The 16,518-nt window shown below is 44.7% G+C and overlaps 2 non-coding genes and 1 pseudogene across 2 annotated transcripts; all 3 read right to left on the reverse strand.

The window, feature by feature from the left end:
* Positions 1-16,518, reverse strand: part of LOC137336083 (zinc finger protein 850-like) — a 242,996-nt pseudogene that overhangs the window by 5,736 nt on the left and 220,742 nt on the right.
* trnak-uuu (transfer RNA lysine (anticodon UUU)) lies at positions 3,570-3,654 on the reverse strand. Its single transcript is given in 2 exon segments — positions 3,570-3,605; positions 3,618-3,654. It is a non-coding gene; the product is annotated as a tRNA-Lys (tRNA).
* trnar-ucu (transfer RNA arginine (anticodon UCU)) lies at positions 15,396-15,487 on the reverse strand. The gene is given in 2 exon segments: positions 15,396-15,431; positions 15,451-15,487. It is a non-coding gene; the product is annotated as a tRNA-Arg (tRNA).

Below are 16,518 nucleotides of genomic sequence, written 5' to 3' on the forward strand. Positions count from 1 at the left end.
AAAAAAACACCCGTCGATCATCACCCTTTTCTTCCTGCCACTGAGCCAATTTTGGATCCAACTTGCAACCCTCCCTTGGATCCCATGGGATTGTACCTTTTTGACCAGTCTGCCATGTGCAATCTTGTCAAAACTCTTGCTAAAATCCATGTAGACTATATCAAATACATTACCCTCATCGACTCTCCTTGTTACCTCCTCAAAAAATTCAATCAAGTTAGTCAGACACGACCTTCCCATAACAAATCCACGCTGACTGTCCTTGATTACTCCGTGCCTTTCTAAGTGATGGTTTATCATGTCCCTCAGAATTGATTCTTAAACTTGCCCACCACCAAAGTTAGACTAACTGGCCTGTAATTACTCGGTCTGTCCCTCGCTCCCTTTTTAAACAATAGTACAACATTAGCAGTCCTCCAATCCTCCAGCACCACGCCTGTATCCACTGAGAATTGGAAAATGATGGTTCGGGCCTCCGTTATTTCCTCCCTTGCATCTTGTAACACCCTGTGATACATTTCATCCGGCCCTGGTGATTTATCTACTTTCAAAGATGCTAAACCCCTTAATGCTGCTTCTCTCACTAAGTTTATCGCACCCAATATTTCACACACCTTCTCCTTAACTACAATGTCTGCACCATCCCTCTCTTTTGTGAAGACGGAAGCAAAGTATTCATTAAGAACCAGACCTACATCTTCTGCCTCGACACATAGGTTCATTTTTTGGTCTCTAAAAGGCCCTACCCTTTCCTTCATTTCCTCTTGCTCTTAATGTATTTATAAAACATCTTTGGATTTTCCTTGATTTTATTTGCCAATATTTTTTGATGCTCTCTCTTTGGTTTCCTAATTTCCTTTTTAATTTCACCCCTGCACTTTTTATACTCCTCTCGGCTTTCTGTATTATTGAGCTCTCGGTGTCTGACATGAGCTTTCCTTTTCTGCCTTATCTTACCCTGTATGCTACTTGACATCAGGAGATAACATTTCATATTCATTAAATAAGCATCACACATTACAATCTAATCTACTATATTGCTCACTCTGGTTCAGGTTTATATTATGGTTAATAACAGACGAATTGCTGTTCCTTCCCCTTATCGGATTAGAGATTCCAACCAGCCGACTCTGTGGAATGGAATGGCTGATTAGTGTTGCCATGACGACCTGCCTGCAGTCAAGCGACTGTTTGAGTTTCTAACTCAGATTAAATTTCTCTTTCCCATAATACACATTATATCAGACATTTAATGTCAATGTATTTTAGCCATGTTATGTTAATATCTCTAAACCTGCAAAGTGTTCAGATACACAAACCTTTAAAAGTGGGAGGTCAAGTTGATAAAGTGGTTGAAAAATACATGTGATCCTCGGTTTTACAAATAGGGGTATAGAGTACAAAAGGACAGAGGCCATGTAAACCTGTACAAGTTATTGGTTAGGCTGCGGTTAGAATATTGTGTCAAGTTTTGGGGATCTTACACTCGGCAGGATGTCAATGCCATGGAGAGAGTGCAGAAATGATTCACTGAAATGTGAAATATCAGTGACGAGAGACTTTAGATATGAGGAGAGATTAGAGAAACTGGGACTCTTTTCATAGGACAAAGAACGGTAAGGGGAGATCTGAGGGAGGTGTTCAAAATTTGATTATGGGCATTGTCTAAATATGTTAGGTACACTCAATGTCTCCCAAGGTCTGTGTACAGGGGAGGAGCAGATGGGTTTATCTTATCATCTTCGGGTTAAATGTTGTTCTCATCGAGGTGAGCACCCAGTGTCAACACTCTCCAGTCAGGTACAGCACGGGTTAGATACAGACTAAAGACCCTCTGCACTGCACCATCAAACACGCCCAGGGCAGGTACAGCACGCGTTACATATAGAGTAAAGCTCCCTCTTCACTGTACCACCAAACCCTCCTCGGGTATGTACAGCACGGGTTAGATACAAAGTAAAGTACCTTCTAAATTGTCCCATCAAACACTCCTGGGGTATGTACAGTACGGGTTAGATACAGAGTAAAGCTCCCTCAGGACTGCCCTATCAATCACACCCAGGATACCTACAGCACAGGTTAGACACAGAGTAATGCTCCCTCTACACTGTTCCATCAAATTCTCCCAAGGCAGGGACAGTACGGGTTAGATAGAGAGTAAAGCTCCCTCTACACTGCCCCGTCAAACACTCTCAGGGCAGGGACAGCCCGGGTTAGATACAGAGTAAAGCTCCCTCCACACCCTCTATGCTGTCCCATCAAACACACACAGACCATAGTGAGCAGGGTTTCTAGGCACTGCAGTGAAGTCAAAAAGAAATGCCATTCAGCACATCTGGTCCTGTCCTTGTCCCTTTAAAGGTGGAGAGCTGGGACATCCTGTCTCAAAACAAATCCCACTTGTTCAAAGTGAGAATCCCAGGGGAAGGGTCAAGATCCAGAGTGTGAAATGCCGGTCTGAAATGCCGGCTTTTTCTAAAGTCATGACGCTGATCAAAGTCTGCATGAAATTTTCTTGCCATTTCTGTCATGACTTGGAAAATATCTGCTGCCTGACACTTCAAATGTTGCTAATCTTTAACTGTAGCTCACAGTGTTCGAACAGTCACTGTTATCATTAGCCTTTGATGTATCTTCTTGCACTCCATTTCCTGAACAACACCAGCTGATCACAGCATCGCTTTCTTCAAGTTGAATCCCAGTGTGAAAAAATGCACAATTTCAAAGCGAAGCAAGGTGTGCAAGATTGGAAGGAGAGTGCGAGAGGAGATAATTGGCATGGATCAGTGATCTCTTGAGCATTCAGACATTCATTATCTGAAAGAAGCACGGAGATTATATTTTTGTCTAGATGTATCAGTGTAGAAAAGAAGCAGGGAGTTGAGATCCTTTTGTCCATTCATCTTGCAACATACAAAATCCTTCGCCTCTCAATGCCCAGCATCTTTCTTTCCAACTCCTTGCTCTGCAGGGAAGTCTTGGTTTCATTAAATCTCCGTGTTTGCAACAAACATCTAATTCACCTGGCAGATCTCCTTATCTGCGGATCGATGCACTTGTCTTCGGGTGGGTGCAACAAAGGTTCACTAGATTGATTCCTGGGATAAGAGGGTTGTCCTGTGAGGAGAGATTGAGTAGAATGGGCCTATATTCTCTGCAGTTTACAATAATGAGGTGATCTCATTGAAACATATAAAATTCTTAGAGGGCTTGACAGGGTACATACTGGGATGTTGTTTCCTCACGCTGGAGAGTCTAGAACTAATGTTTATAATCTCAAGATAAGGGGCCGGCCATTTTGTAGAGAGATTTCTTCACTGAGAGGGTTGTGGATGCCTGTGGATGCTGAGCCATTGAATAGATTCAAAACTGAGGTAGATAGATTTTTGGACACAAAAGAACTCAATGGATATGGGGATAGGTCGGGAAAGTGGAGTTGAGGTCGAAGATCAGCGATGACCTTATCAAATGGCGAAGCAGGCTCCAGGGACTGCATGGCCAACTCTTGCTTCTTTCGCTGATATTGGTCCGCTGGAAAAGCAGATCTTGCCAGCTGTTTTAAAACTTTTAGCCTGAACAGGGACTTGAACCCTGGACCCTCAGATCACTACCTGTTTTAAAAGTCTGATGCTCTACCGACTGAGCTATTCAGGCTCGCTGTCAAATTGGTTTCCATCATACAGATTCATGGTAGGACTCAGAATTATCCTTGTCGCTGTCGAATTTGGGGGAGTATCCCTTTTATCCAATTTTCAGCAACGTGTTGAGGAGAATCCTTGTTTCTGTTGAACATGATGTAAGAAACATGGACAGTGAACTCGTGATTTTGCAATTCTTCTTGTTTGTACAAAATGTCTTGTCATTCGTTAGCACCAATTAAAAATAAAACACTTCACCCAATGGCTCAAAAGCTAAACTTGTCCCACACGGGAGCTGGAAAAGGCCTCTCGACCTTTCAGCCGATCAACAATTGAAAGCTGAATAATTTCACCCGTTACACCGTGACACCGGGCAGCAGATTTGCCTCCCGAATTTTCCCTCCACGACACTTCAAACCGATGAAGACCTGCTTCACGGAAAGAAGAATTGTGTTTTGGTTCTTTAGATTTAAACATCTCGTGCCTGCCGCTTTACCATTTCAGTTGTCGCCAATCGCCCTCTCTCCTTTTATGAACAAATAAACTCTCACCTGCTGTTGCAAGACGGGAGGCCAGAGGAGCCTCAGTGCCCACATGGGGACATGAAGAAGTCGATGCGTTATGGAACCGGTTGTACCTTGAACTCCAGTCAAAATGTTTAAAAGGTTCAACTACTTTAGATGGCGCTGGAGCTCACAATCTCGGCATTTCTCGAGCGTATAATTATTGAAGAAATAACGCGCGCTGACCGATTGCGCCACTGGAGCCGCGCACGGTCTGTGTCACCAGCGCTCCCATCAAACAGCTTCATCCTCGGTCTCTCAATTATCGCTTCGTGATCTTTCCCACACAGAAGCCTCCAACCAAGAGGCGATTCGTTAAACATCCGCAGTGACATTTAAAAGCCGTGGCATCTGAAACAAAACCCTAGACGATAAGAAATTTTAATTATATTATTATTATTAACTTCAGGACAATTATGTTCATGCTACTTTGAGGATTTGGGGAAATCGGGAGCTGAAACTAAGAAACTCTCCCTGAGCTGTCGTTGATTGAAGAGATGGGCGTCATTTTATTTGAAAACCGAAGCTCGGAACTTTCTGATGGAGAAGCGTGACAGAAGATTGTGGTTAGTGGCAGTTGTCGGGGAAATCCATTGGAGAGGGAGAAAAGTCAAAGTCACAGCTGTGATAGCTCAAGTGCTTTGCTTACCTGTAATATTTAAAAAGTAATGTTAAACACAGGACAAACCAGTTTGGTATAGGTTATCAAAAATACTAAAAGTCCCGGGTTCAAAGGCGGATTTGTGAAGAGGGAACGGATTTAACCGCCAGACCGAAATCATTCCACATGAATCTTAAGCGTCTTGCGGAAAACAGCAGTGCGAACTGTTATGTTCGTGTCATGACTTGAAAGACCCTCCAATTACCGACAGTATCTTTGAACGAGTTGTGCAGCCAAACCGCGATTGAAGCCGCTTTGCATTCGTCAAACGTTCAGGTGACGATATTGGGGTTGATAAGGGTCGATTTCAATTATTTGAAATCTCACCATGTGACCCAAAGATTGACCGCAGAATCGAGTTTTTCCTGTAAGTTCTGAATTGAAGGGAAAGGCGCAACAAGCAGGTCGGAGAAATGAAGAGCAGAAAATGTGGATGAAACTTGCACGAGTGAAAATCCCTGGATGTTGGAAGACTCAGTCCCCAGTGGTGGAGAGGATTGGGATTTCAAGCTGTCTCACAGCTCACACACACACCATTGGCTCATTGAATCACCTTCAACAACTCGATTACATCATCACTTAATCTTCTATACACAAGGAAATACAAACTTATTCTCTGCAACTTGTCCGCATAATTTAACCATTTTAGCTCCGGTATCATTCTGGTGAATCTGCGCTGCACCCGCTCCAAGGCCAATGTACCCTCCCTGAAGCGTGGTGCCTAGAACTGAATGCAGTACTCGAAATGTGGTCTGAGCAGAGTTTATATAACTGTAACATAACTTCCACCCCTTTGAATTCCAACTCCCTTAAGATAAAGGCCATAGTTCCATGAGCCTTTTGAATTATTTTTTGTAACTGTCCACTGACTTTTAATGATTTCTGCACTTGGACCCGTAAACATCTTTCCTCCTCCACAGTTCCTAGTTTCTCACCAGTTAGAAAATATTCTCATCTATCTTGCTTAGGTCCAAAGTGGGTGACCTCACACTTCCCCGTATTGAAAGATTGAACAGTCTTCGGCTCTTTTCCATGGAAAATAGAAGGCTGAGGGTGACCGGAAATAGTACTTCAAGATTATGCAAGGGTTTGATAGGTCAGAGGTGTTTGCAATTTTGTGGGGAGGAGTCCAAAATTTGGGCCATAAATATAAGATCGTCACATTTAATCCAACATGGCACTCAAAAGAACCATATTTACAAAGAGGCTCGCTAGAATGTGCAACTCGCTCCCACAAGGAGTAGTTAAGGCGAAAAGCATGGATGCATTTCCGGGGAAGAGAGATAAACACATGGAGGAGAAAGGAATATTCGGGTTTGCTCATCGGGTTCGATGAAGAGGGGTTGGAGGAGGCTCGTCTGCAGCATAAACACCGGCATAGGCTAGTTGGGCCGAATTGTCTGTTTCTGTGATGTACATTTTATGTAATTCTATGTAAGCTCCACCTGCCACAGTTTTACCAACTCACTTAATCTATCAATTTCCCTTTGCAACTTTATGCTCCCATCTACATTACTCACTGTGCCACCAAACTTGGTGTAGTCGACAAACTTGGATATACAGCTCTCGAATTCTTCATTTGCCTCATTTATACATATAGTAAAAAGCCGATGCCCCGGTACAGATCCCTGGGGGACACCATTAATCACATCCTGTCAATTTGAGCACAGATCCGTTATCCCTACTCTCTGTCTCCTACCTCCTAACCAACTCACTACCCATGTCAATAGGTTGCTTTAATTTCCATGTGCTCTGATTTCTGTTAACAGTCTCTTATGTGGTACCTTATCGAATGCCTCTGGAAGTCAATAAACATATAACACCCATAGACACTGCATTATCTACCACGTTATTACATCTTCAAGAAGTTCAACTAGTTTCGTTAGACTTGACTTACCCTTTACAAATCCATGCTGGCTTCTCTGATCAATTCATATTTATCCAAGTGCTCAGTCACTCTTCCCTAATAACAGATACTGGTAACTGCCCCACAACAGACGTCAGACTAATAGGTCTGTAATTTCCTACTTTATCTCTGCTCCCATTCCTAAATAATGGAATGACATTGGCAATTTTCAATCCATGGAACAATTCCTGATTCAAGACAGTTTGAACGATCATGACTGAAGCATGTACAATTTCCTCACCTACTCCTTTTAATCCCCTGGGATGGTCACCATCAGGTCCTGGTGATTTGCCTACCTTTAATCTAATTATTTTCTCCAATACCATTATTTTACTTAGACTGAATCCCCTTGATTTATTTCGGGGATGGTTGAGGTCTATTCGAGGTTCATAACCCGGAGCAGCCCAAATTTAGCCCTCGGCTTTTGATCTTGACGTGCGATTCAAACTTTTGTAAAGAGGGAAAAAAAGTCACCAAATTACTCCCCTGAATCTCAAGCGCTTTCAGAAGAAGTTCAGTTCAAACAATCTGGACTTTCAAGGCACCTCAATGACCTACACTTTCATTGAACGAGCTTTCTTTGCAATTGCCTTCCGCCTTGAAACCGCTCTGGGCTTTCATCTCACTGAAGCAGAGTGCGGCCGCTTTGTATCTGTGAGCATGTCGGTGACGAGGTTCGCTCTAATATGGGTCGCTTTCAATTTTGAAGATCTCGTCAAGTTCAGGGAAAAGAAACCGAGAATCGAATTGTCCCTGTAAGTGATGAATTGAAGGGATTGGTGCTCGAAGCAGATCTGGAAAATGCGCAGTGCAGTCGATCAGGAGTTCCAAATCCACCCTCTCGCCACTCGGCGATCATATTAACTGACCTTTACTCTGGGCCAGTGTCACCGCGCTGAAATCGAGTATTTATCCGGCACGTTTTTTTAAACTTCACAGATGCTGGTTTAAGAGAGAAGACCGGTTCGTTGGATTTTCACTCTTGCAAGCTTCAACCATTCATTTCGGAAAAGTAACCTGACAGGAGACAGCTGTTATATTGGTCACTGCAGCCTCAAGGTTGAGCTCAGTGAATTACTGGTTTAGCAGGTGACCTCTTCACCTTTCTCGTTGGTGCTATTGGTAAGATTGATTCGAGCCCTTATTTTATTTTTCCTGAGGATTCATCGCCTCAAAGTTCCAGGGTTTCAATGTGTGTTTTGTCTGCAAGAAAATGTACCGTGATCATTGCCGGCTGAGCAGGGCTGTTAGTCCAACATTTACCCTGTGGACTAAAAAAAACCTTTTGATCGGAGAGCAGGCACATGAAACATATGAAGGAATGGAACATTGGCTTCACGGAAATCACAATTCATCTTGACAGACAAGGTCCCGAAAGGCGAATTCGCTGTGACGTGGAGATTTCTGTCGTGAGCGATACCAGACTGTTCCTATGTTCGGAGAATAAATGTCACACACTTTATGTTGGAAAAGCAAAACGGTGGGGATTTTTGTCACAGCCCGATGCCTTTCGTGTTGTATCAGATGCTTCTCGTTGCGTTACTTTCAACTTGACCGCATGTCCGGTTAGGGCGTTCTTGTGATAAACGGCGACAATTGCCTGCTTTGATAAATTTAACAACGGCTGCAGCAGATTCCTGGCGTCATAAACACTGAACTTTTAATCCCACTCTTAAGATACAGACTGTAAAATGATGAAATTTCATCACGTGCAAACGACAAAAAGCAAAGATTCCAACCACTCGCTGCGTAAAGACGTTTTTCCTCATGTCACCTTTGGTTCTTTTGTCAATCACATTAAATCTATGCCTTTTGTTTCATGTCCCTTCCGCCAATGGGAACAGTTTCACTCTATCTACCCTGTCGAGACCCTTCATGATTTTGGATATTTCGATCAATTCTCCTCTCAGCCTTTTCAGTTCCAAGGTGAACAATCTCAGCTTCTTCAGTCTATCCATGTAATTTAAGTCCATCATCCCTGGAATCATTGCAGTAAATCTCCTCTGCACCCTCTCAAGGCTTTCACATCCGTCCAAACGTGCACTGCCCAGAACTGGACCCAATATTCCATTTGTGGCCGAAATTGTGTTTTATAAAGATTCATCATGACTTCCTTGTTTTTGTACTCTATGCCCCTCTTTATAAAGCCCAGGACCCCGTCTGCTTTTTAAACCGCTTTCTCTACCTGCCCTGCCACTTTCAACGATTTGCGCACATATACCCCCAGGTCCCTGTGTTCCTCTAACTCTTTCAGAATTGTGCCCTTTAGTTTATATTGCTTCTCCTCGTTTTTCCCACCGAAATGCATCACCTCGCATTGTTCCGCGTGAAACTTCATCTGCCACGTGTCCGTCCATGCCACCGGCGTGTCCATATCCTCTTCAAATTTATCCACCTCACTGTTCTCTACTCTTCCAAGTTTTGTGTAATCTGCAAATTTTGATATTGTACTCTTTACTCCAAAGTCCAAGTCATTCATATATATCAAGAAAAGCAGTGGTCCCAGCACCGACCCCTATGGGACACCATTGCCCACCTCCCTCCAGTCCAAAAAACAACAGTTCTGTGTTTCCTGTCATTTAGCGAGTGTTGCATCCATGTTGCTATTGCCCCCTGTTTTCCATGGGCTGTAATATTGATAGCAAGCCTACCACGTGGCACTTTATCAAACGCTTTTTGAAAGTCCATATACACCACGTCAACTACATTGACCTCATCTACACTCCCTGTTACCTCATCAAACAACTCTATCAAGTTGGTTAAACACGATTTGCCTTTAACAAATCCGTGCTGGCATTCCCTAATCAATCCACACTCGTCCACGTGACTGTTAATTCTGTCCCGGATTATCATTTCCAAAACTTTCCCCATCACCGAGGTTAAACTGACTGGCCTATAGTTGCTGGGTTTATCTTTACTCCCTTTTTTTGAACAAGGTTGTAACCTTTGCAATTCTCCACTCCTCTGGCACCATCCCCGTGTCTAAGGATGTCTGGAAGATTATGGCCAGTACCTCTGCAATTTCCCCCTTTAATTCCCTCACCATCCTCGGGTGCATCCCATCCGGACTAGTTGAATTATCTATTTTAAGTACAGCAAGCCTTTCTAGCACCTCTTCTTTCTCATTTTTTAACCCATCCAGTATCTTAACTATATCTTCCTTTATCGAGAATCTGGCAGCATGTTCTTCCTTGGTAAAGACCAATGCAAAGTACTCAGTTAGTACCTCTGCCATGCCCACTGCCTCCATGAGTAGATCTCCTTTATGGTCCCTAATCGTCCCCGCCCCTCCTCTTAATACCCGTTGACTGTTAACATGTCTGTAGAAGACTTTCTCATTCCCTTTTATGTTTTTCGCTATTCTTATGCTCTCTCTTTGCCCCTCTTATTTCCTTTTTCACTTCCCCTCTGATCTTTCTCTATTATCTCTGGTTGGTACTTGTGTTATCAATCTGACACCTGTCATACGCCACTTTTTCCCGCTTCATCCTACTCTCTATCTCTCTTATGGTCCAGGGAGCTCTGGCTTTAGTTGCCCTACCTTTCTTCCTCGGTGGAATGTACCTTCTCTCTACCCGAATCATCTTTTTAAAAGCCGCCCACTGTCCAATTATAGTTTTGCCTGACAATCTTTAATTCCAATTTACCGGGGCCGGATCTGTTCTCATCCCACTGAAATTGACCCTCCTCCAATTGAGTATTTTTACTTTAGAGTGGACAGAGTCCATTTCCATAGCTATTCTAATCCTTATGAAACTGATCGCTGCTCCCTAAATGCTCCCCCACTGACACTTGCTCCACTTGGCCCGCCTCATTCCTTTGAACCAAGTCCAGCAATGCCTCCTTCCGCAGTGGGCCAGAAACGTACTGGTCGAGAATGTTATCCTGAACACATTTCAAAAATTCTTCCCCTTCTTTGTGCCTTTTATTATAGTTATCTCAGTTTGCATGAGGATATTTGAAATCCCCGGTTATTAATCCTCTACGGCTTTTGTACCTCTCTGTAATTTCCCATTCAAATTTGCTCCTCTATATCCGTCCCACTAGCTAGTGGCCAATAGAATATATCCAGTAGTGTAATCGCACCTCTATTGTTCCTTAACTCGAACTCAGTACCCAGGACAAATTCCCTAGTTCCTGGGCACTTTGTATTAAGCAGTAGTTAGCAGCAATCAGTGTTCGTGGTGGGACTGAGAAATGCTTAAACAGCTGGCACCCTCGAAAACAGAGCTCCAATATCGGTTTAAATAAAGTCCTGAACTGACAGAGCGGCGGGCAGATGAGGATTGAATTAAATCCCAATTCACTGAATCTGAACAAGGTTTAAACAAGTGAATCTGTCAGGAGTGGGATTCCTGAGCTTGTGTGTGAGCTGAAACTGGATCGGTCCCGTTCTGTAAAGAAAGAATGACAGGCGGCTCCCAGACAGGGCTCAGGCCGGGACTGGCAGCTCTCCGCTGGGAACGGCTGGATTCGAGAGCGGGGCTCCTGCGCTGTCGCTGTTGCTGCTTCCGCCTCTTCGAGTCCCTGTGGCGGTCGGTACCGATCTCCCTCCTATGGATCCGGATCCAGCTGCCTGCTATAGACCTCGTGACGCAACGGTAGCGCGTCTGACTCCAGATCAGAAGGATGCGTGTTCAATGTATTTATTTGGGCATTAAACAAAACGTGAAAGACTGGCAAGGCGATTTGCGAACAAAGCTCGTTGCTTTAAGACAATAAATCTAATCGCATTTTCGCAACGTTTCAGTGTCACTCTGTTTTATCGCGGGGCAGTCTTTCAGGGATGGTCCATTCACTGTATGTAAAATAATATTGATCATAGAATGAACACACCACAGAAAGAGGCCATTCGACCCATCAATTCCTTACCTGCCTTTTGTAAGAACAATCCCATTGGTCCCATTCCCCGTCCCTTTCCCCGTGGCTCTGCATTTTCCCCTTCAAGTATTTATCAAATTCCTTTTGAAAGCCACGATTGAATCTGCTTCCACCACCCTTTCAGGCAGCGCATTTCAGATCATAACCATTCGCTGCGTAAAAAAGATTTTCCTCATGTCGCCTTTGGTTCTTTTGCCAATCACCTCAAATCTGTGTCGTCTTGTTCCCGACACTTCCGTCAATAGGAACAGCTACTCTTTATTAACTTTATCTAAACCCTTCATGACTTTGAACACTTCTATCAAATCTCCTCTGAACCTTCTCTGTTCTAAGCAGAACAACCCCAGCACGGTGTAAATGCGGTCAATTTGCTCCAATGTATTTATTTGGGCATTAAACAAAACGTGAAAGACTGGCAAGGCGATTTGCGAACAAAGCTCGTTGCTTTAAGACAATAAATCTAATCGCTGCGTGGGCGCTGGGTTCCAATCCGTTTACTGATAGAATTTCTGGCAATGTTCATTTTGACCTGTTCGCAGAAAACCCGCTTGTAGTGCGATGGAGCAGATGATGTGAAAGAAGCTGAAAGTGAAAGTGCAGATATTAGTTTGATCACAGTGACTGGACACGTTTCCACGTGTAAGGGCCTCTTACACTTAAGATTCTTTCCAGCAGAGTGGGACAGGTGATCAAAGTGACCGGACTCTCGCGGCGCAATCAGTCAGTGCGGGGTCCTTACATGATAGGACATGATCGGGAAATGGAGAGATTGTTAATTCGAGTCTTAGCTAAGTCAAACAATCCTTTTGCTTGTGAACATTTCGACCAGAGTTGAAGGTACAATTGGTGTGCTCCAAAATGCATCTACTTATTTGAATTGACATGTGGTTCCTCCGGACTACTCTGTTGCAAAGTTTAGTATTTTTTTATTCGTTCATGGGATGTGGGCGTCGCTGGCGAGGCCGGCATTTATTGCCAATTCCTAATTGCCCTTGAGAAGGCGGTGGTGAGCCGCCTTCTTGAACCGCTGCAGTCCGTGTGGTGACGGGTCTCCCACAGTGCTGTTAGGAAGGGAGTTCCAGGATTTTGACCCAGCGACGATGAAGGAACGGCGATATATTTCCAAGTCGTGATGGTGTGTGACTTGGAGGGGAACGTGCAGGTGGGGTTGTTCCCATGTGCCTGCTGCTGTCGTCCTTCTAGGTGGTAGAGGTCGCGGGTTTGGGAGGTGCTGTCGAAGAAGCCTTGGCGAGTTGCTGCAGTGCATCCTGTGGATGGGACACACTGCAGCCACAGTGCGCCAGTGGTGAAGGGAGTGAATGTTAAGTGTGGTGGATGGGGTGCCAATCAAGCGGGCTGCTTTATCTTGGATGGTGTCAAGCTTCTTGAGTGTTGTTGGAGCTGCACTCATCCAAGCAAGTGGAGAGTATTCCATCACACTCCTGACTTGTGCCTTGTGGATGGTGGAAAGGCTTTGGGGAGTCAGGAGGTGAGTCACTCGCCGCAGAATACCCAGCCTCTGAACTGCTCTCGTAGCCACAGTATTTATATGGCTGGTCCAGTTAAGTTTCTGGTCAATGGTGACCCCCAGGATGTTGATGGTGGGGGATTCGGCGATGGTAATGCCGTTGAATGACAAGGGGAGGTGCTCAGACTCTCTCTTGTTGGAGATGGTCATTGCCTGGCATTTGTCTGGCGCGAATGTTACTTGCCAGTTTTGAGCCCAAGCCTGGATGTTGTCCAGGTCTTGCTGCATGCGGGCTCGGACTGCTTCATTATTTGAGGGGTTGCAAATGGAACTGAACACTGTGCAATCATCAGCGAACATCCCCATTTCTGACCTTATGATGGAGGGAAGGTCATTGATGTTGCAGCTGAAGATGGTTGGGCCAAGGACACTGCCTTGAGGAACTCCTGCAGCAATGTCCTGGGGCTGAGATGATTGGCCTCCAACAACCACTACCATCTTCCTTTGCGCTAGGTATGACTCCAGCCTTTGGAGAGTTTTCCCCCTGATTCCCATTGACTTCAATTTTACTCGGGCTCCTTGGTGCCACACTCGGTCAAATGCCGCCTTGATGTCAAGGGCAGTCACTCTCACCTCACCTCTGGAATTCAGCTCTTTTGTCCATGTTTGGGCCAAGGCTGTAATGAGGTCTGGAGCCGAGTGGTCCTGGCGGAACCCAAACTGAGCATCGGTGAGCAGGTTATTGGTGAGTAAGTGCTGCTTGATAGCACTGTCGACGACACCTTCCATCACTTTGCTGATGATTGAGAGGAGACTGATGGGGCGGTTATTGACCGGATTGGATTTGTCCTGCTTTTTGTGGACAGGACATACCTGGGCAATTTTCCACAATGTCGGGTAGATGACAGTGTTGTAGCTGTACTGGAACAGCTTGGCTAGAGGCGCAGCTAGTTCTGGAGCACAAATCTTCAGCACTACAGCTGGGATGTTGTCGGGGCCCATAGCCTTTGCTGTATCCAGTGCACTCAGCCGTTTCTTGATATCACGTGGAGTGAATCGAATTGGCTGAAGACTGGCTTCCGTGATGGTGTGGATATCGGGAGGAGGCCGAGATGGATCATCCACTTGACACTTCTGGCTGAAGATGGTTGCAAATGCTGCAGCCTTGTCTTTTGCACTCACGTGCTGGACTCCGCCATCATTGAGGATGGGGATGTTTGCAGAGCCTCCTCCTCCCGTTAGTTGTTTAATTGTCCACCACCATTCAAGACTGGATGTGGCAGGACTGCAGAGCTTTGATCTGATCCGCTGGTTGTGGAATCGCTTAGCTCTGTCTATAGCATGTTGCTTCCGCTGTTTAGCACGTATCTAGTCCTGAGTTGTAGCTTCACCAGGTTGGCACCTCATTTTTAGGTACGCCTGGTGCTGCTCTTGGCATGCTCTTCTACACTCCTCATTGAACCAAGGTTGATCTCCTGGCTTGTTGGTAATGATAGAGTGAGGAATATGCCGGGCCATGAGGTTACAGATTGTGCTGGAATACAAATCTGCTGCTGCGGATGGCCCACAGCACCTCATGGATGCCCAGTTTTGAGCTGCCAGATCTGTTCTGAATCTATCCCATTTAGCACGGTGGTAGTGCCACACAACATGTTGGATGGTCTCCTCAGTTCGAAGGCGGGACTTGGTCTCCACAAGGACTGTGCGGTGGTCACTCCTACCAATACTATCAATGACAGATGCATTTGAGACAGGTGGATTGGTGAGGACGAGGTCAAGTAAGTTGTTTACAGGAGGGAGGTTGCGGTTTTGGAGACTCAAACTATGATTTTGATCCATCTATCAATCGTGGGATTTAACTGGAGCTTCAAACCAGCACCTTTGACCGCTCAGCCAGGATACTTTCCATCCTGCACTGCAGGAGTAGTTTGACAAGAATAGAATTACAGCAAACAAGAATTCTACTCCTCAAGCAGCAATGCTCGCACGGCAGCAGGATGCATGTGTCCAGTTAGAAACCTGTCTGAAGGAACATGCAGTCTGATAGAGCCAGAAGTCCAGCAGATTGACTTTCGGTCTGAGATGATGTTGAGTCTCCTCCTTGAGAGTGTTTCCCCAATCCAGCTCAGAGTGGATTTAGAATCATAAATTCGGGTGTGACTGGAGCCACTTGTGTCAGATGAAGTGTCGGGGGCAGTTTCCCGTCCTTGACGGACATTAATGATCCTGTTGCGGTTTTGCTGCAAAATTTCACTTCCCGGCTCCCGAAACTAAAATTCAACTCTGGTGGGACTCGAACCCACAACCTTTGAATACCTCCTCCAATCATTCAGTAGAAGTCCAACACGCTATCCATTGCGCCACAGAGTCAGTTATGCATTATGTGGGAGAGCGGGGATCCTGTGCTGTGGTTGAGGCGGTCAGGCTGCTCCTGCTTCCGCCTCTCACATTCCCAGAGCCGCGGCGGCGGTCTGCACGGATCACCCTCCAATGGATCCGGCTCCAGCCGCTTGTTGTGGTCCTGGTGCAAGAACAGTCGCGTCTGCCTCCACATCAGAAGGATGCGTGTTTTGAACCAGGTTGAAATCACAGCATTTTCACTGTGGCTCAGGGTCCTGCTGATAGATTTTGGATCAGGGCAGTGTTTTAGTGATGGGATGTTCAGTGTTTGTGCAACAATATCAAAATTAAGTTTGAGACATTAATGAGCTTTTTTCTGTTACTTTCTGTTTACACCCTCTCCAGTTTTATGTAGAAACAGTTAACAATGTTTAAGTGATGTGGTGTGCAGCGTTTGTGGAATCAGTGTAATTAAATTTGATACTTTCATCTATTCTTTCTCTAACCCAGACTCTGATCATTAGATTTGTAGCTTCACCCTGTTTAAAATAGGTTACTCAGTGATATAAATAAAAAAGTTACAACCCCGAAACCTCAGCGGGTATATTTGTTTCAATGCTTTGTGATGGTCTCGATTTTCATTCAAATTTTCAATCAGCAAATCCCAACGGGTGCTTTGGAATTGACAAACTAATTTATTATTTGGCTGGTTCCTGGAAATTATCCAGTGGGGATTTCCTTACCTGTACAGATATAGTTATAAATAAATTCCATCATTCCACAAATGACAGTTGTGTAAATAAATATATCTCGATATCCAACATGGGAAAGCAGCTCTTCATGTTCTTAAACAAATTTCCTCATTTTATTTTATTAATCCACTTACGTTTCAATGTAGAACATATATTCAGAGCATCTCACTAAACTTAAAGAATGGTAAAACAATTGCAGGTTTTACAAACACAAAACATGCGATCGTATAAGTAAGATTAAGGCCGACTTTGTGAAATTTGTATTCTAATTGTCTTTATGATGGTGCGAAAAATATTTCTAGATGTCCG

This window comes from Heptranchias perlo, chromosome 20 (genome assembly GCF_035084215.1).
Source record: "Heptranchias perlo isolate sHepPer1 chromosome 20, sHepPer1.hap1, whole genome shotgun sequence".
NCBI classification, from domain to species: domain Eukaryota; kingdom Metazoa; phylum Chordata; class Chondrichthyes; order Hexanchiformes; family Hexanchidae; genus Heptranchias; species Heptranchias perlo.